The sequence below is a fragment of the Struthio camelus genome, chromosome 2 (assembly GCF_040807025.1).
Source record: "Struthio camelus isolate bStrCam1 chromosome 2, bStrCam1.hap1, whole genome shotgun sequence".
Classification (NCBI taxonomy): Eukaryota; Metazoa; Chordata; class Aves; order Struthioniformes; family Struthionidae; genus Struthio; species Struthio camelus.
In genome coordinates this window covers 168,710,919-168,731,580 of record NC_090943.1, presented here as the reverse complement: position 1 = coordinate 168,731,580, position 20,662 = coordinate 168,710,919, and the positions used below count along the sequence as shown (strand labels likewise).

At 41.0% G+C, this 20,662-nt stretch overlaps 1 protein-coding gene across 9 annotated transcripts in view; it reads left to right on the top strand.

Annotated features, from left to right (window-relative positions):
- The window catches only part of SLC45A4 (solute carrier family 45 member 4), a 92,380-nt gene that overhangs the window by 28,886 nt on the left and 42,832 nt on the right, over positions 1 to 20,662 (top strand). The window contains exons 1-2 of one of the 9 annotated variants that reach the window (XM_068933443.1): positions 7,993 to 8,025; positions 9,469 to 9,559. The exons of 5 other annotated variants lie outside the window; for them this stretch is intronic. The gene's annotated coding sequence lies outside the window, so the exon portion shown is untranslated. Of the gene's footprint in view, positions 1 to 7,992; positions 8,026 to 9,468; positions 9,560 to 13,280; positions 13,555 to 20,662 lie in introns of those variants that run through there. 3 more of the 9 variants (XM_068933444.1, XM_068933446.1, XM_068933448.1) reach the window with 3 other exon arrangements.

Sequence of the window (20,662 nt, the reverse complement as noted above, 5' to 3'; positions counted from 1 at the left end):
TGAAACATAATATCTGCTGTCAGGATGAATGACACTTTGTGCACAGCTTGAAAGACAGTTGATATTCCTCTTTGAGAATCCCCTTTGAGATGGGCTATCCTAGACAGCCCAGAAGCCAAGTCTGGAAGTAGACACTGTTAAGCAGTAGAGCTCTGGTCTGAGCTAAAGACTTCACATTCTTGACGAAACTACTGCTTGTCAGATGACTGTTGAAGAGTTTGCACCTTATCAGTTACCCACACATCTTGCATTTGGGCCGCAGCCCTACCTAGTGCATTCAGTAACCACCCAAAACTTCAACTTGTAAAGGGTATTACTATATCCTTAAGCTAGAACTTTGAGGGTCTCTTGTATCCCAGCACAATTACTTCTGTCCTGAATAAACTGTTACTTCTGTCCTGAATAAACTGGTTGTTCTGTAATGCTTTGAGATCATATAGTCCACTCTGTTTGGAGTGGAATAGGATACTCGGCATTAGAAAGAGCTGAGTTCATAGTATTAAATGTAGGCCTGTGATATAGTTGCTGGAGGCAGAGTTTGCCTCAAGTTAAAAGCCGAACTTTAGGCATCTCGGCAATGGCTTCAGAGCGCTGCAGTGTCTGAGTCATTGCAGAGTAGTTGATGTGCTGTGAACTGCCATCTTAGGTAAACTGGCACACAGTAGCTTAACTAAAGCCCCTTAGTGTTGATATTTCCAACAAGTGCTGTAAAGTCACTTAGGCTGCAACTGGAATACTGCATTGTAACAGCTAAGGACGAGCAGCCAGGACTTCTCATGAAGCTCGTTCTTGGCAATGATTTTTCTGGCAAGCCTCAGGACACAAGTCTTTCATTTGGTAATGATTTGGTTTGGCTTAGGAGCTGTTTCTGACCTTGGTTTGACTCTTATTGGTATGGAGTCTACTCAAATCCAAATCTCTGGGTGACAGGAAGGTTGTTTGTGTCTTCAGTACATGGACAATTAAACTCTAAAATCTCAGTTAAAGCTGAGGAAGATGTGCTTTTCAGCCCTCCTGTCTGAGGGATGCAGCCTACTAAACTAGTCTCCTTAGCTTTAGGACACCTGGCTGGCATAACCTTGTTAAGCTTGACGAGCAGTTTTTTTTAGCAGTGTTGTATGAAGACTGACAAGTTTGGGGTGGAATGCGACCCACTTTTCCTGTGAGACTAAAACTGCTGGTCATAATAGATGCTAGATGTATCTGCTAGAATAGATGCTATAGCAAGGCATAAAAGGGTGGGAGGTAAACATGAAACAGACTTCTTAGCCCTTAAAAACAGACCAAAGATGCTTTTAAAAAACCTAAATGGCATGTGAACAGCAACAGATGCAGGAAAACATTACTCCTGAATTGTTTTACTAAACTATATCTGAAGTGGATTTTTATCAGTGTTCTGGGGAGAGCAAGACTAGAGTTCTTACCAGAGTTGAGAGGACCTAATTTCCTCATCTTGTTTTAACTGAATGCTAATGTTTTTGTAACTGAAATTGAAACCAGTGTTATGCTGACCCTGCACATTTTCTATCCTCTGCTGGCTGGCCTGGACTACTTCTGCATGCAGTGTAGGTCATGTATTTTGGAGACTTAAAAACAAGCCATTATCACCCTTCAGTGCCAGATAAATAAATGACCTAACTAGGGGCTGAACCCAAAGTGCTGTATCTTACAAAAGCACAATTGCATGTTGTACTTACTGTCATTCTGCCCTTGAATTTATGATCAGTCTTCCTGGACCATGTCCAGAAAGCAGTGGCTTAACCCAACAAGCGATGACTACAGAACAGTCGGTGTTCTGTGCCACTTCATTTCCTATCATCACTTACGTACAGCAAGCAGTCTTCCAGAACCCACTTAAACCGAGGACTGCTTCACCTACCACTGGCTTATCAGTCAAATGGGAATAGAAGTGGGAGGAACAGAATCAAGTATTAAGGTAATCTTGATGCTGGATCTTTGCTCCCAGGTGACAAGGGCTTCAGGGTTTCTGTGGGGAGGGGGAAGGAATGCATGTGGGGCAAAAAAACCTCCTCCCCTTTCAGGAATATCTCAGCAAGTACATTGGTCTGTGCAGTCTGGCTTGGGATATTCCCAAAGGAGTGATTTGGCAGTCTGAACTATTGCTCCTTAGAGTAGTGTGGCTGGCCAGCTAACTCCCAAGAGTTCAAAAAATAACTTAAAACAAATGCACAACTAGCTTCAATGCTAACACATCTAGAGCACATGTCCTGTTTGTCTGAAATGTATCTGGGGAAATCAACTCTTGATGTAGATTTGTTCTTTTTGTTGGCTCTTGTTCTGCTTCTCGCTCCTCTGTAGAAAAGGAAAATGCCAGTGCTTCTCAGTGTGAGTTATCCTGATGTTTCCAGCATCTTACACTTCTGTGTGTCGCAGAATACCACTTATGTAGGTTCTGCTTCTTTTGTTTTTAGGACTGTCCAAAGCTTTTGATTCAGACCTTGTCACAGCATAAGGGTGAAACTACTACCCCCTTCAGTGGGCTAAAAGGGGAGTGGCCCACCAGTTATGTGCTCCTCATGCTCCGATGGTTATTGCAGGCTTGACAGTTTGAGCCCTGTTTTTCTGCTGCTTTGCCTTCCACATTGCTTGGCCAGTTAGTCCTCTCCAAGGTCTGGTATGTTCAAAACTTCTGTCATGCAGCTGCATGGTATTAACTGTCTTGAAATCCACTGAAGGACACCTGGGAGAAATGGCATTGGGCCAGACAGCGTGTCTCTTCATGCACATAGTCACTTCAGGACAGTCTGCTTAACCTAATATGCCATCTAAAAGTAAGCCTTTGGACCCGGTAGATAATAGTGGGAGGTAGGCACGTGAACTTGACTGGCATACTAAACAAAGCATATATACCTTAGCCTTTCTCCTGGGATCTCAAGTAGCCCCCAGTTATGCTGTACTACAAGAGCTTGGTTTCCCCTCCAGTGAATCTTATGCTAGCTCTTCTATAGATGCCTAGTGCCTGTTCATCTAGTAGGCTTAAACTTCAATTGCTAGCAATGACTACTCTCACTAATTAGGAACAGCAGGATATACCTGTGGGCAAGTAGTCCCGTTTGCTGTAGTGCCTTAAAACTGAGCCTTACTCTGACTACTTAGGCTGTTTGTGACTAGATTCAATTAATAACTTCCTTTGTTATTATTGTCTGGCTAATAATTTGAAATATAACATCAAGAATACCGGCCAGTCCTTGGCTTTAAATGAGATATTTTCTTAAAGGGCATGGGAGTAGATTCAGCCAGGGCTGGAAATTTCTGGGCTCTCTGCTACCTGATAAAGCAAACAAGAGCCCAGAACTCTTCTTCACAAGCTGGTTAGCCTTACAGTACAAACAAATTGCTTGATGTGAGGGGCTAGGACTGAAGGATTCGTAAGTCATTTTCTTTGCATCTGAAAGTTTATGCTTGTAGTCAAGCTGATACCATGCTAACCCTTCAGGAAAGCATGGGGAGTTGGAAACAGAAGGGTTACAAGATCAATGAATGAATCTCCAGTTCTATTTAAAATTGGACTTGTTATTTACAGGGCTTCTGAATAATAAATTAGGCTGTACTGCAGGCTGACCAGGAAAAGTCAGTAGGTATGGGTAGCTTTTCTGGTAGGTTATATGAACAATTTCACTTGTATGAATAAGGGGGATGTATTTGGACTGACACAGTTGTCAGTGATCTAATGTGGTTCAAAGTATGACTTTAAGGGTGTAACTGCTGAACACCTTACCTTCTGAAATTAGAATAATCGCAGCAAATTGTAGTCACACCTGCTCCTAATGGTAAGGCATCTATGCTACTAAAAGCAGATGTCTGGATATAAGACTAACCAACAAGTAGGAAGTATCTGTCCAGTGCTGGTGGATTTCAGTACTGTGTTTTGCTATGCTGTGTGGCTGTTACAGATAACATTACACATCACACAGCTGACGGTAAGTGTTGAGCAAACTTCCTTGATCTGGTCTGTGACAACCCATAGGCTCAGCCCAGTTGGCATGCAGCTGGGTACTGGATATGAGAGCTAAAACTTCTTTGGCTTTCTTCAGCAACAGTACGGAAGTGGATGGACAAAAGGTTTTACCTATTCAAATACAACTGAGGAGTCCTCCAAAAGAGGCTGGAGGATGATGGCACCAAAACTTAATGACTATTTTTGCCCCCCTTGTCAGAAGTGGCTAAACCAGAAGTTGACTTTGAATTTGTTTTAGAACTAGCACCCTATAAAGATGAATGAAGTCATGTCTGTGCTCTTTCTCTGAACCTTGAGCAGCTGCTGAGACATTACCTTGCTGGGGAGTTGGGCAGTGGAAGAGCCTCATCTCTGCCACCACCAGTAGTTATATAAAACTCTTCAAAGCTGCCACCGCCTGGATCGGTGGCTTTGAGAACATGTGGTGAGGGGAGGAGGTGGCAGAGACATGCTAAATAGGGAGGCTGTGGAAAGCTGCCTGCATCCAGACGCTTATATACCTTGATAAGAACTGCACTGACAGCTGCTAGGAGAGCTTGGTGCAGTAAAAGACATCAGTGACTTTTCACTCAAAAGGTAAATTTATGAGCATTTCTTCTGGAAAGCTTGTTGGCAAAAGTTAATTCAGATATTTGAGTTTCTAATGGGAGAGGGATTTGCTGTGCAAGGCGTTTTGATCTCTTCAAAACTAGCTTTCATTGTCTCTTGATTTACAGAGCTAATTCCGTGCTTTTTATCCAGGTTGGTAACAGTTCAGGAACTGTTCTCAAAAATGTCTAGGGTGGCAAAGGCTTTTTGGTGCTGACCTGGCCCTGCATTAAAGAGATGAAGCGAAGAATTAAAGGGGATATTTATCTTCCTACTTTCCCCTTGTACAAAAGAGTATATAGTATAACTTTTGATGCTGTGTGCAGAATGAAGGACAAACAACAAATGAAAGAAAATATGAAACTGAAGGCTTTAGAAGAAGTTTTTGTTTGGAACGGTGTTGTATAACAAGATAGTCCACCTTGAACTCCTAAATGACTAAGCACCAATTTTTTTTTGACTCTTGCTGTTTGTCTCATGGCACAGACTGCAGCTTTCAAAGACACAATCCCCTCATAGCTTGAGAACCTCTCTTAATCCAAATGGGATGGACTGTTCCAGTCAAGCTTTCCTTTGTGTGTCTAAGTCAAACCAGAATGTGCTCACTGTGGTGAATACAAGTTTGGAGTAGGTCTGCTTTTGGTTTGGTAGCCCTCTTGAGAAACGAATGCTAATTCACAGAATTACCTAATCAGTTTGCTATACTCACCAATTTCCTTTTTTTTAATTTTGTGTAGGTCATGTCTCTAATTTGCAGCAAAGAGGGTAAAGGAGCATTTTTAGCTTGCTTGAGTTCCTTGAGTTTGTCCAATTCTTTGATCTGATACTGTTTAAAAACAAAAAGCATGCCAAAAGACACATGTTCAGTGTCTTTTTCCACTCTTTTTTGCTCAATCTCCTACCCAGATGCTTGGGTGTTACCTAATGTCTGTCCTTGAGTAAACTGGAGTCTTTCAACTCTACTGAGTACTCTTCTATTCTTCAGTAGAAATTATACCTCAGTGAGCTCTAAAACTAGTGTTCATACTAACTTCAGTTCCCTGTTTTGAAAGCTGGTAACACTTTGCTTCTAAAGCTTTGCACTTCACTGTAGTGAAGCTTAAAGCCTGACTAAAGCATATCTTTTTAGGGCAAGTATTCTTTCATCAGTGAGAATGAGACACTGTTGCCACATGTTGTATGTGAAGTCTAGAGAAAGAGGATGCATGTGAGTGTTAAGGCGAGGCAATACTGCAAGCCCTCAGAGGAAGGTGAGCTGAGAAACAATTTTTCTAGCCAAGATTTCTAGCTCATCTGCAGTCAGTGCAGACTTCGGCATATGTAACTAGCAAGAACTGTACAGACACCACATGAATTCTTCTCTTGCGGAATTTAAGTGTTACCAGTGAGGCATAAAAGTTGCACTTGCTTTTTCCCGATAGACCAATAACTTCTATCCCATACTTTTCTACCCCACATTTAAAGAGCAGCAAGCTTAAGACAACTTAAAAAGCCTGATGTGACATGCTAGTCTCCTTAGCTTGTGTTCTGTTTTTGTGCAGAATTCAGACTTAGTATTGTTTGGCTTAATAAAGCTTCACAACAAAGTAGAGGTGAGCTTTTGAACTATTTCTACCATACTTCATGATGATCTAGGTCTCCAGAGAACTTCATGGGTCAAAACGGTCTTTCATTGCAAAAATACTTCTATAGAGGAGATATACCAAACTTGCTACTGGGTGAATGAAAACTTAACTCGCACATTAGGACAAGATAATAAATGGAGAAAACCTATACATTTCATTTTGAAATGACCTAACATAGGGATGTGTTGCCCCCTGTTTTATCTGCTAAACTTTGACTGCTGCATAAACAAAGCAATATTAAGAAATTTCAAGTCTTTTTAGGCTCTTGGAGCCTACAACATTAAAGCATATTATGCTAAAATACACATTGCTTTAATCAAATCATATTCCTCCTAAAAATCTGACAGGTGATGGTTCTAACAGTAAACACATTTGTTTGTTGCATAAGCTGGTACTGTAATTGGGGGGGGGGAAGTGACTAAGCAGAATGTTCTGTCAGTAAAGCTGCCAAAATAAAACACAGTCCAGAAGGGCAAGCTACTTTCGTTAAAGAAGCTTCAGCTTCTATGAAACTTCTCAGCCTAAGGGCTTCCTCTCACTTTACAAATGACTAAAATGTAAAATGTTAAATGCTTCCATGTGCTGACCGCTAGCTTGCATCAGCTTTAAGATCTGTAATAGTTGAGTAATAAATGTACCTCTTGTTCACACGCTGCAAGAATTAAACACTTGGTCTTTCTTAAATTGCCTGTGTTATCTGTGAAGACATAAAAGGGAAGGTGTGACACAGGAGCCTATCTGCGGTCATGGAATGCAGTAGCTAGGCAATCGTGTGTTAGTTCAGAACCAACCGAAGAGTCAAGGATTGAAAGGAGTAGCCTCAGCCTTTAGAGCCTCAAAGTCATGAGTAATGAGTGTGGTAAGGAAGGAGTGAACCTTTTTTTCTTTCTTGATGGCTAATGACACTTCTATTGCTGGTAGCATGTGGAAATCCCCTGTTATTCTCCTGGTTACAGCTTAAGCAAGTCATTACTTCTCTGGTGAAGGAGAGATCACTTCATGTTGTCCTTTCAACAGCTCATATTTGAAACCTGCTGTCAAGTCTTACTTGATTTAAATGGAATAAGTTCATGCTTGTCACTTGATTGCGTCTTCTGGGTTTTATTGTCCTTTCTGTTATTCTCCCCCGGCTTTTTCTAGTTGGCCCACATCTGTTCTGAAGTACAGCGTGCTTTGTTCACCAAGTACACAAACTGAATGTTGTACTCAATGTGGCATTTTATTTATGTGAAATAATCCCTACCTCTAGACACTTCTACTTATGGCCTGCCTTTCAACAGGATAGTGACTTGTGTTCTGCATTTGTGCTATAATGCCTAGATCTTTGTGGAAAAAATGTATAATCCTTTTTCCGTTCTACATCTATGCAGTTATTTGTTAGCAGGAGCTGTGTTTGAATAATTATTTGCCAATTTATCAATTTTGTTTCAGGCTGTTCTTTAATCTCTTGCAGTCCTCAGATCCTTGTTCAATAAACCAGCTCTCAGCATGTGAGCTCATGACTTTATATGAAGTTCCCATATAAATTATATTTCGATCACTACTCTTTACATCTTTTGCTGTGAAATTGGTGTACTGTGAAACTGGTGTAAGTTTGCGTGTCCTACCCACTTGTGGTGGTTTTATCCAAGATTGCCAGAGTCTTAATATAGTGATGATTGGCATCTACTGCCTATTAATAAGGCCTGTGAAATCCTACATCACTCCTAATTGATTGGAACCTTCTTCTTTCAGAAGTGCTTTTTTTTTTCTGGGAGACCTCTTGAGTGACAATTAAATTGATTCCAAACAACTAGAGTCAACTGAAGTCATCTCTAACTGAAAATGGAAAAGGTATGCAACAAATCATCCAATATGCCAAAGTACTTGGAATGGAGTTTTTGGAAATTCTAGGCTAAACAACTAATGTTACCACAGTCTGGAGACTGGGATAACTCTACCACTTGCTGAAAGGCTCATTCAAGGGATATTTCTGATTTGAGGCCCACTCTTAATACCTACATACTCTCAGCAAGTCTAATGCTTTCTATACTCTAGACCTAGTGTATGTGTCTCTATACCAAGGTAACATCTTTGTCTGCTCCTCATATGTCAAAGTGAAGTCTTTACCATGTAATTGGCAAAGTTTTCCTTAACCTGAATGGCTGATCTGTTAACTCCAACAAAGTTCTGTCTATGAACATCTCAAACAGTGAGGGGAACCAGCCCAAAGCAGTGGAAAAAACTGAGGAGACAAACCTACTGTGCCTTCTCAACTCCTGTAGGGGAGAGGAATAAAAGAATCCTTTGAGTTAACTGACTTCATGGGAACTGGGTTGGAAGCCAAACCACTGTTTTGTACCAGAACAAACTGATAAGAAAAACATCCAGTTAAAAGTAGAACAATTCTTTAAAGAAAAACTCTGAAGACCTAAAAGGCTTTTGGAATAAATTAGGTAATGTTATGCAATAGTCATTCAAGTACATGACTCTGGTTTTGCAACTTCCTTTCATTCAAGTCATCCCTTTATTTTAGGAGTGATGACTGTCCTCTATCACCTCCACAGAAATAAGCTAATGACTTCCTCTGTTCCACATAAATCATCCCTTTCTGAGGTTTGTCCTGTCCAAAAAGCCTAACAGCTTCAGCTAGGTGCATTTGTCCTCACATCATGGTTTTTATCTGACATCTGCATGTGATTGCTGATGTTCCTTGCTCAGGTTGCTGCTGTTTTTTCACCTGTAAGCAGTCATCTTCTGGAAGATCATCGCCAAGTAAATGTTGAAAGTAGAAAAACTAGTATGTTGCAGGAAGTAGAAGCCAGCAGAGTTGATCAGAGGAGTGATAGGGAAACCATGGAGCTGAGAAATATAATATCTAGAATCCCATGAGGTCAGGATCAGCTTTCCAAAGCAGCAATGAAAAGACTTACCATCTTTTAAGCTTATAAGATCAGAGAATGTAAAGCAATAAAAGCTTAGAGCAAAGAGCTGAATGTCCTAGCTCAGGGTGTTCCTATTTGCAGCAGCTCCTGCTGAACCACAAGAAAGGTTAAACCAGAGCAAAGAACAGAAGCTAAGAAGGTTTGTTAACAGCATTGAGATGGGAACCATTTGCAGTTGAGGCTGCCTGGTGAGAATGGGAGTTCTGCATGAGTGGAGAATGAGGGGGTACTAAAATACTGCCAATATCAGGAGAGGCTGGAAATTATTGGAACGTGAAAAGAATATTCTGGTTTTGGGGGTGGACTTGTGCTGTGTCAAAGGATAAAAAAAATCCTTCTATCTTTTGAGCAGAACAGCAGAGGTGAAGCCAGACTGAACAGGAGTGAGGCAAGATGAGGAAAAATCAGTGGTGCAACCCCAAACTTCAAGAAGCACAATAAAGGTGTGGGGGTGAGAGAAGATGAACGGAGAGCCATTTAACTACCTTATTAAGCCTATATTCTTAACTCTGTTATCGTTCAAAAATAGTCTAATACTTTAAAGAAGGCTTGTGTTGAACTGTTAAAGTGCATAAGCAAACAGCTGCTTTTCAGTGTGATAAAAGCAGTGTTCCTTGTCCAGCTCTGATCACTGCTTCCTCTGACCTATTCTGTGAATAACGAGAAGCTCAAAGCCTCTGTCTATATATACCTGTCCAATTCTGGGATCCTAAACTTAAGTTTTAGTCCTCATTTCCATTGAAAGTCTATTCACATGGTCTATGAAGTCCCTTCTGTTTTCCTTGCTCTGAAGATGGCTTACACTAGTTGTATGTTCTTTTTGGTGGCCTTTTAAATAGCAAAGGCACAAAACCTGTTTTTCTGATGTTCAGCTTGCTACTTCTCTCCCTCTCTCCCAACTGAATTTTCCATGTGGTGTGAGACTTCAGAAAACTATCAAGGGCAGTAGAACAAGAAGAAAACCTTTGCTTGATATCCATGTAGCAAGCATACTTCTGAAACAGAGGATCACGTGCTTTTCCAAGGATATTAGGCAAGTGGTAGGATAGCCCAGCAACTCGGCTGTTGCATTTTAGTATAACTCTCCCATTTACTGAAATTTCAGCTTTTTCCTCAGTGTCCAGCTCGCTTTTCCCAGGCGCTACTATCAGTGTCTGCAAGTGTTAAAGCAGCTCTACCTGCTTGCAGCAATACTGGTGATGCTATCTGACCACAATTCAGTCTACCTCTGAGAATGATCTCAAAAGGTACTCTAGCTCATGTGCAATTAGCTGTGTGTAAAGAAACAACCACTAGATTAGCTTTGTTTTCTAAACAATCAATCGTGCTTGCATAAGCTGAACTTCTCATTCCCGTGTTCGTTTTGCCAGCAACCCTGCATCTAGAAAATTACTCAAGCACAATCCCTTTGAATCTTGCAACTGTGGCTGTGTTGGCTATGATTTGTTGACTCTAACTACCCCTTTATGCATAGAAACTCTCCTCCTGCTAGAAGAAACCTGCCTAGTGCACTATAAAATATTGCAGCAAGATTTTATACTGCTAAATATTCAAGCAAGAATGGCCTAGCATGTTTTAGGTAACTTGAAGAAGTAGGTTCGATAGTCTTCTAACAGAAGGCAGCTGCAAGAGATGAGATGCTTTCCAGTCAGCATCGGTGCTTTTGGGGTACGTAATACTTGGTAAGGCTAACTGCTAAGTGTAAGCTAGGGCTGATAAAGGCTCAACGTTCAAGCCAGTTAAACTTATGTTGGCATCTCTACTGCCCGCTCTATCTCCTTGTGACAGGCCAGGCTCACTCTTGACAGATAGTTATGGTGCAGTTGAGGAAACCATTATGCTGATTCCTCTTAACCACTCTGCCCCTGGAAAATGGCACTGTGAGGGGCCTATGAGGGGCGTGAGCTTCCCTATTAGCACTGCTGGGTGCTGCATGTATGCTCTAGGTTGAAGGATGCTGCTTACAGTCGCATGGATGTCTGTCCCGATCTCGCAGAACGGTCCCATCTCTGAAGAAGGGATAGCAATTTGTGTATTTTGCAGCAGGCAGGGAGGAAAAGTTGATGGCCTGACAAAGCACAGTCAAATTATCTGAATGTGACAGGACTAAACCTAGATGAAGCGTGAGATGTGGTTACTCTCATTGTCAGCTGCCTAAGGTGGCTGTCAGCTGTAAGACTCCCTCCACTCCCTCCAGTGATTGTGCTGATACAGAAGCAGAGTATAAAAAAAAAAAAGTACCTCAGCTTTGGTACAGACCTGTGATGGGAAGGCCACAAGTTTCAGCCCGTCGTGATCTAGGTGTACACTGCTTAAAATGGCATGGATGATGTGGATCTTATAAGAGTGACTGGCAGTAACTTCCAAATTACTTACATTCATAGTCAAAAATCAAAATATGTAAGAAGTTTAGTTGTGACATGTGACCATCAGCTTTCTGCAGGGCTGCCTATAAACCCACTGTCTAAATTTGTATTACTTGCTCTAAACTTTTCTAAGGCAAACGATTTGTAAGTATGCCATATTGGCCAAAATGTGATCTGTTCCTGAGCTATATTTTTTTTATCCTAGAAACTATAACTCTTAAATGCTTTATTTCACCTACTTAGTTTAAAATCACACATTACTGTTTATGGACGTTCTTACTATATTGTTTCTAAAAGCTTTAAATATGGCCTAAATTAAGTGTTATGATGCTACCCTTCTAAGCATTAATTTATCCATATTGATACTGGCAGAACAGCATTCTTCTGGTACAAAGAGTATTCTTAATGTTGATTCTTTATTTTACTCCTCACTTAAAATATACTGATGGTGGGTCACTGCTGGGAGGGTTCCAATGTTTAGGTAAATAATTCAGAAACTATATCAAATAACCATACTTCATGGCAATGAACGTGGCGTTTGGTATGAACGTGGTATTTGGCTGGTATTTGGGACAGACTGAAAAAAGGGAATGGGGATCTGTTCTTCAAGTGACCTAGCTGTACTTTTTATAGAGTGTGCTTTCTCATATTTGGGACTTGATACTTCTTTGTAATAGCTTTATTTCTTTGAGGAGGGCAATAAAGAGGATTTCCAAAGCTGCTACGCCAAATAAGTCTACTTTAATGTATAGCTATGTCCCCCGTTAGCACTAAGTAACCTATACTGTGCTTGATGTCTTGTGGCTGAGAAGCAGCTGTTTTATTGCACCATCTACAATGCGGTTGCATTAGAGGGAGGCCTCCTTGGACGGCGGGGAGGAAGTAAGAAATGAAAACTTCTCTCGATATTAAAATACCTTCATTCCTTTTTTCAATATTACAGCAGCCTGCTCCATTTAAGCCTATCAAGGGATGCTAGATTATTCTTCCTTGCTCCAAATGAGGGGAACTTGCACCAAGCTGGGGTTAAGGGAGAGGCAGAAGGGAAGGCATCTTTTTCCTTTACACTGGCTATGGACAGACTGATTCTAGCAATTACGTTGGATCAACGCTGGCTCAAACTGCAGGTTGCTCTTCAAACTGTAAACGATTGCTTCTGGATTACCACGCTATCGCTATTTTGATGTACCAGTTTGGTCTGTAAGTCCACTGGAGGAGGCAAAATAATATATAGTGGAAGGTGATATAAACGGTTATATTTAGCTGTTTACAAACCCTTCAGGGAATCTGACACATGAGAAATGCTTTTCTGAGTTGTTTTGGTTTTCCTCTGAGTGAGCAATCATTTCCTCAAAGTTAGTAAAAGCTGGCCAAAAGCTAACTTCTCTCTGTTTGGAGAGTGAACACAGTTCTACGGATGCTTTCAAAAGCTTACTTGAATAGAGTTTTGTGAAATGAATGACAGTATTGCATTTAGGGACTGGTAACTGGAGGTACTTTCAGTAAGTTAGACTTGCAGACATTAATAATGTACTAGAGAAAGTCAACTTATGAATGTCTGTGCTGTGTTCTTTATGTTTTGATCTATTGAATAACTTCTGTAATTGTCTAAAATGTATTCTGGTAGTATTTGGAATTCTTAAGCATTTACAGCCTGAAGAAACTAATTCGTACAGCCTGAGGATTTTCAGAGCAATGACTATTTTCACGTACCAGAATTTGAACTAATTATAAAGAAGGTACTGCACTCTTTATCCGAGGTACAGTAACATCTGCAAGAAATATATAGCACTGCGTACATAGGACTAACTTGTCCTGGCCTTAATTTTCTTTACGGATGAATATTCATGCAAAATACTAGTCTCAACCTATTACAGAAAGTATTGCTCATTCTGGAGAGTAATTTGCAAATGGTTACACTGCTACAATTCATTTCCCACACTGTGCAATCAAGAGGACAGCCTTAGTAAAATAACTCGCAAAAGATGCTAGTGGCAACGATGTGCTGATAGCTAGGGTTACTCTTGCACCACCAACCTTATTGGGTTAGACGTCCTTCCTTCTGCAAAAAGGTAAGATTGTTCTAGTTAATCCATTTGGTAATATATTGAGATGTTTTCTGATAATAACCTTAAACTTGTTTTCCTCCATTCTCCTACCTTATTGTGACAGAGAGATAACGAATCAATTTACTTCTGATGGAAGATAATTCTCGTGTTTAACATGGTTTAAAATCTTGAGGATTTTTTTTAGTATGGCATGCCCAGACTGGACCATAGTTATTCCATGCCAGGCTCTGAAGTCTGCCTTGCCTATCTGACCAAATTAGTGCCTTTTCTTAGTGAAAGTTCTGTTATTTGAAGCAACTTCAAATCATAGCAGCAATGCTGTTTTCACACTAGCCTGAGTGGTCTTCATCCCAATGAGTCTTTGAGTTCCTCATAGTGACTGGGTTATTACATTAGCTTTTGAATGTTAGCTGTTAGTGCTTGGTATCCTGCCCTTAACCTTCAATCAGTTTTTTGGGCAGATCGTGCTACTTGGAGATCCTGCTGTCATGAATAAGGACATGCCTGTGTCTTTGCTGTAGTATGAAGCTGCTGCTTAGTACCGTGTTACCAAAACCCACTAGGAAGGCTTCTCTGTTGCTGTTTATGCCTGTTTACTTCTTTAATGTATTTGTATCAATAACCATGAGGCTGAACAGGAGCATATATGAATTTTTTTATCTAGCAGTAAACCAAAAGTAAGTTTAATCAGATAATGCTACCTTTCCCAGTTTAAGAAAATAAAGTATTTCCTAGTAAAAACAGCAGCAGCAGTGATTTAACAATGTAATCTGATCTAATATTAGTAACAGCCTGTGCCTTTAGGGAGTAGTATAATATCCAATCCACTGAATAAAGTCTGTCTCGCATTAAATTCTGGATCCCTTTTAAAAAGATGGCTTCCCAGAATTGTTTCAGTAACTTCATAAAGACCCATGATTTCCTACTTTTTTTTTTCCCCCCCAATAGTATAATCAGGCTTGCCAAATGGCATTGGCCCCCAAAATACAAAGAAGAATAGTACTGTCTTACAAAGATGTTCCTCCTGATTTCATGAGGACCTCTCTCTCTCCATATTGAAGTCTTAAGCTCTCTCTTTGTCTCAGCAGTTCATGTCTGGGCAGGAAAAAGCCCATCAGGGCAGTTTGTCAGGCACAGCAATTTTTCTCTAAGCCACCACAGTGCATCATCACTTCTTTCAGCATTAGCAAGAGTCTTGTTCTTGGTCATTTTTTGAGTAAGCTGGAAGGGGGTGGAAAGAAGATGGCAAGATAGCGAGGCTGTGTGTAATGGAGAGAAGCAAGTGGGCGACTTTATGGGAGGTTTGATATTGACAATGCTGGAGTTGGAACCCGGTTTTTGTCAGGTTTTAATAATTTTTGGAACTTTTATATATACCAAGGAAAAGGCACAACGAGTATTTGTTAACCCTTTCTATATGAAATGGCATATACCCTTGCTGTTCGATTGTATTTCAACTGGATCTGTTGGGGGAGTTGAGGGTGTCAGATGGCTGGCCTTTTTGTGGGGGAACTGTCAGAATCACTCACTTCTTAGTTGTATATAATTTTCACAAGTTATGCCCCAGCTTAAACAACAGTAAGGCAGAGCTCATAAAAGGCATCGTCTGGATTATGGAATATGAAGAGTCCTCAAGGCAGGCGAAAACTTGCATTTCAGGAAGAGGGGGGGAAAAAAGCTGCTTCACTGTGTGAGATGGATTGCTCCATACCCTCTCCATTCCCAATGTGCTGCTGAATGATTTCTCCCTCCGGCCCGTTGGTCCTTGCTTCTGTGGCCTAGAATTGTGTGATATCCTCAAAAGCAGGTTATGATTCAAAGCTGCTGCATTGGTTCCGGTGTTTTTTCTTTCTTTTTTATGAAACCAATCTCAAGTCTCAGAATTAACTTGTTAAAAATCTCATCTAAGAAGTCTTTGCTCGGTGTCAGGATTGCTTAGGCATGATAGTCTTGTAAAACAAGCTGTTTTGTGCTGTTTTGTTTCAATGCCTTTGATTACCCGAATGATGGATTAAATGTTAGGACATGTCAAATTGCACCCAGTTATCCTTAACCTTTTTCCTTTGGCAGGCTTTTAATGGTTCAGAACAGGTTAGTCCAGTTTAATGTAATACAATTTTAAAATTAGAGGTTGACTGTTCCCTTTCCTCTCAATATCTGGAGTAATGTTGCTCAAATATGAAACTGTTGTTAAGTAATATGCAGTATAACAGCATTTTTTTTAATTCCCAAACTACTATAGTCTTTCCCCTTTGTTAGGGCTGATGCAGATCGATTTATAGAAAGACTTTTAGCTGCCGCTTTCTCTATTCCCATTTAACTAGGTGCGTAGTCTTAATGGGAATTTAAACAACTACCTGCTTATGATTACAACTACCTGCCTCTTTGAACCAATGGCCTCGTGACCCATTTAGAAGGTTGCGGTTCTGCAAAGTCCCAGGATTTTTGCCCCTAAACGTATATGAAGGGACAACACCTTCTGACCTCGGAAGGACACCTTCTCATTTAATAAACTTCAAGTAGAGTAGTTGAGTGCGTTTGTCCAGCTGGGCCAAAGACTTCAGGTATGTTTTCTAGATGCATTTCTTCCTATTGCAGCGGCTAAACGCTTGAGTCTTGACATGGGCCAAAGAAACTTCCCCTGTGGCCAGCTCTGTTACTATAAACAGCTGCTAATAATTAGCAACAGAGCTGCAAAACAGCCAGGGAGAGAATAGCTGCCTCTTGGCTAAGCAAGTGGTATTCTGCCTCGCCTCTGCAAAGTACTGGGAGGCAGAATAAGCGATAGCACTCGCAGCATGACTGAAGATCCTTTTTCTGCCTTCTGCAAAGGGGGAGTCGTGAGCCGAGCAGGTGAGTCCGCTTTTTGACCTTGTTGCTGCAGGGATCCACTGACAGCTTCTTTCCTCTCTGCGGCCTGCAGTTTCCCAGCAGCTCTGAGTTGCTGGTGCTACCCCGAGTAATAATTCCAGCTGCTCCTGTTTCTCCCTCCCCTCGTTATGCCAGCGTGCGGGTCGATGCAGCCACGCAATCAGATAAAACTTACCTGACTTAAAGGATTTTTTTTCCAATTTTTTGGCTATGCTCTTACAGGTTGGTTTTTAACCTAGATCGGTTTCACTGTCTGGTTCACTTTGTAAATGCTTACGTGGCTACGCAGGAAGAGGTGGGAGTAAGGAACATGGGGTGAAAAAAAAGAAGAACTTGCTGCTTTGAGAGGAAACACTTGTTTATGCCGGCTTAAAGTGATTGAGAAACTTAGAGTATAATCGGCATAATAAACTGGTAAAGTGTTTTGTGTGGTATTCCTATGCAAGCAGTTGACTGGAACGAAACTACCCTTGCTTGCAAAACAAGTTGCCCTAGAAAAAGCATGGTGTGCCATTGTAGTTGGAAGCTGTGATCAGATTTGCAAGGACTATTTATCTGGTTTCAGCTGCTGCTGCCTCCATGGTGGAAGCAACCATCCCTCTAGCAGATCTGTAGAACAAAATAAATTGTGCAGAGAGTCGTCTGTTTCGGTACAAAGTCACTTAGATCAGCGTCCTACGGGATTGTTTTTAACGTTTTGAAAAGCAAGCAATTCTCAATATAGCTATGCTCACAGAATGATGCAGGATAGCCTTACCTTGAAGATTAGCTCTTTCACAGGACCGTGCTATTGCTCCGCTGGTATGGTAGAGCGCTAGAGGATTTGAACTGAAGTTTAGGAATTTCCTTGGACAAACGTCACTTTACTCTTGTGCGTTAGAAAAGGCACAACTCCAAGCAATGTATGGCTTTGCAAGCCAATTGAAGCAGAAAGTGAGTCTCCTTTTTGCATTTAATCCTAGATGGAATAATAAGTGACATTTGTCAGCAATGTAGAGGTAGAAGTGTTCAGTCAAACGTTTAGTCTGAGGAAAAGCCATCTCTGCTCGGAATGCCTTTCTCTCCAGTGCTGACATGGGAGACTGAGAGTGCTAATTAAAACTATACTGAATTCGGTCAGTCTAGACGACTTTCCAAGAGATGGCCGAGTTACTTGAAGACCTCAGCACAAACCAACTTGGAAGAAAGTCATTAAGTATCAGACAAATAAATAGCGTAACTGGGCAATCGTAGGCTTGCCAGCCTAGCATAAGGTGAAACAGAATGGCTGCTCGCATGTATGTCTGAGATGGGCTCAGGAATTACAGGATAGTACTAGGCAAGGCATTATGGAGCCTGTGCACTTGCATGTAAAAGACAGTATAATGGTAATGGAAGATGCAGATCTTGAAGAAAATTGCTGGCTAGATCAGTGACTGGAAGTTAATGCAATAAGCTTTAAAGACCAGGATGAGAGAAGGGGGTAGCTTGCCTCTGCTCAATCCCCTTCGCCCCCTTATATTCATTAGCATTTCGACAGAGCTGTTCTGCCTTTTTCAGTTTGCCTGCTCCACTTTTTCTTAGGTCGTGCTTATTTTTCCCTTCAAGACTGTACATTTTACAAATAGTACACACCTCCCCTGTTGAAACGAATTGTTTCTTAGGCCGACAAATGCCTCAATATTGCCTGAAGGCTTCAGAGGAAAAAAGCCCTCCTGAAGAGTTGAAATTTTCTCATGGTATGCAGTTGGGCCCATTGAACTTGCCAAACTTTATTGCTACTTAATAAAGTATGTATGTGATTACCTGAAGTTTACTGCATACTTTGTAACTTAATTAAAGTCATATGCTTTGGCACTGGTTCAGACAACCTAGCTGCTTGTAGAACAGTGCATTCCTGTTCCTTGTAAGCAACAGAGATCTGGAGACATGCATCAAAATAGTTCTGTCTTAAAGGATTTGGACAAGATCACTGTTAACCCCGTTTATGCTCTATTTTGGGATCGATGGGTGTGCTACCCATCATCTGATCTCTGGGTGATGGTATCACAAATGCAAAAACATTACTTGTCAACCTCTAAGTCTTAAATTGTGTTTAAGGAGGAAAAAAAAACATGCTGTGAACTATGACAGAAGCCATTTGCCTGAGGTATCGTGTTGGATAATTGTCTAGCATGAGCGTTTAGCACTTCTCTGGCATCTTGGCGCTCGCTAGGGACAAAACACTGAATTTTGTGGGCCACAGATATGATCTATATAACTGTTTCTCTCCTTTGGAAACCCAAAGAAGGCGGTAGCATTCCTCTGGCTCGGTCTGCAGACGCTGCCTGTTGCCGCACAGGGTTATTGTGCTATAGCCTCGCCAAGCCTGTAACATGTCGTTCTGGGCTTCATGCGCTCCTGTTATGACTTTTGCCTAGATGCAAGGGAGTAAAAGTATAACAGATAAGCTTTACAAGCATTTGAGCGGCTTTTAACAAGTTTTTGCTTACAGATTTGTTTTCAGAATATGTGACTTGCCTGTTTTGTTGAAATATTAACTACCACTTTATAGGTTGTGTCATTGTTGCTATGTGGCCAAAGGGTGAAGAGAAACATCTGCAATTAGGTTGAAGAAGAGCTAGTGTAATCCTTCCGCACCTCCCCATACACACTTTACAAGATCAGGAATGTATCTAAAGTTTTCTTCATGCTCAACCTCTGTACAGTGTCTGAAAGTAAAGCTGTAAACCCCTTTCTGTGGATGAAATTCTACTTTCTTAATTTTGTTAGTTAAAGCCTTGTGGAAAGTAATAGTGAGAGCGGATGGCAGAATGTGTGACATGGTCGTCTTGAGACAAATACTGTCTTATTTGCCAATGTACATTTTTAAGCTATTGTTATTTCACTACTGCATGTCTTGATGGTCCCAAAGGTACAGATGAAAGGGAAGTTGTCTTTCTAAAGCGTATTGCTGCTGTGCTTCTCCACTCCTGCTTGGGGAAGGGTTACCAGCTCTTTTAATACCTACACTATATCTGAATGGTAGGTAAAAATCTAAGCCCAATTTATCCCTTTTCAAAAGAAAAGAAAATAATACTGGCCTGTGTCTTAGTTGTGATTTTCAATGAAATGAAGCCTTTGAACCTCATGAGTAAAGTGATTTATTTTACTGTATTAGAAAAATCTTATCAAGTAAAACTTGGTTTTCCTAGCTGACAAAGGTGAAGAAAGAACTATTTGTGCTAGACCCAGAGATGGAAGCGTGCTTTCCTCGGTATTTTAATCCAACTCTTCACATGCCATTCACTCTGGAGTTCCTCAGTACGTGTAAACGTCTGTAATACCTGCTTCCAGCAGGTAAATAAAGTTACCTCCCGTTTCGATAAGGCAGAATGCCACTATTCAAACTTGCCAAATTCAAAATGAACTTGGAAGAGAAGCAACAGAATCTGGATCAACCTAAAATGAGTATGAACACAACGGGACTCATAAAAGAAACCTTTCTGAGAGGCTGTCATTCTCAGACTCTTATGTTAGGCACGCATTTGGAGCCAGATGAATGTGCTGAAGGAAGACTAGTATTATGCTTACCACAAAATTGGCATAATGGAACAGTAATTCTCTGTTCCATTAGATAAAACCTGTCCATTCTGCTTCTTGCTATTGCACTTGAATACTGTAACTGCTTTTTTTGGCATGCTTAAAAGATATTGTTCTTATCTGTATCAATTACAACTTAAAGTCTACCTCTGTCTATCATACCTTATTCCTGTCTCTTAAGTTATCTGGTCCCTCATCTTCCACTTCAAGCACAACTTTTTCAGGCATACCTTAAGAGTCTTGCTGAAATGGCCCAAATCTCAGATAGCCTCTTTTGTCCTGCCTCTTTATCCCTTGCCAGTGATAAATGCTCCCAGGCTGGTTCATCCTGTTTGCGTGTTCAGGCTGCCCCAGGGCATCATAAAATACTCTGGTACGATGAGCTCTGGGCCTGTCCGTCCCTCGTTCTGCTACCCTGTAAATGAGGTATTTAGGGAAACTGAATCAAATGCCTCCTAGGCAGTGAAATGAGGGGAAGTTAAGCATGAGGGGAAAAAAAGCCTATCATATCTGTAGCCATCTAATACAGCATGCTATCCGTGGCCCTTAGTCTGTGACTGGTCTGAGGAAGAGAATGCCTTCTACATGTTTGGAGTGATTTCTGAGTAATAAGAGCTGATATGTAAACTTGTTAAATTCTAATGAATGGAATTTTGTATAATGAGTCTGCCAGTTATTA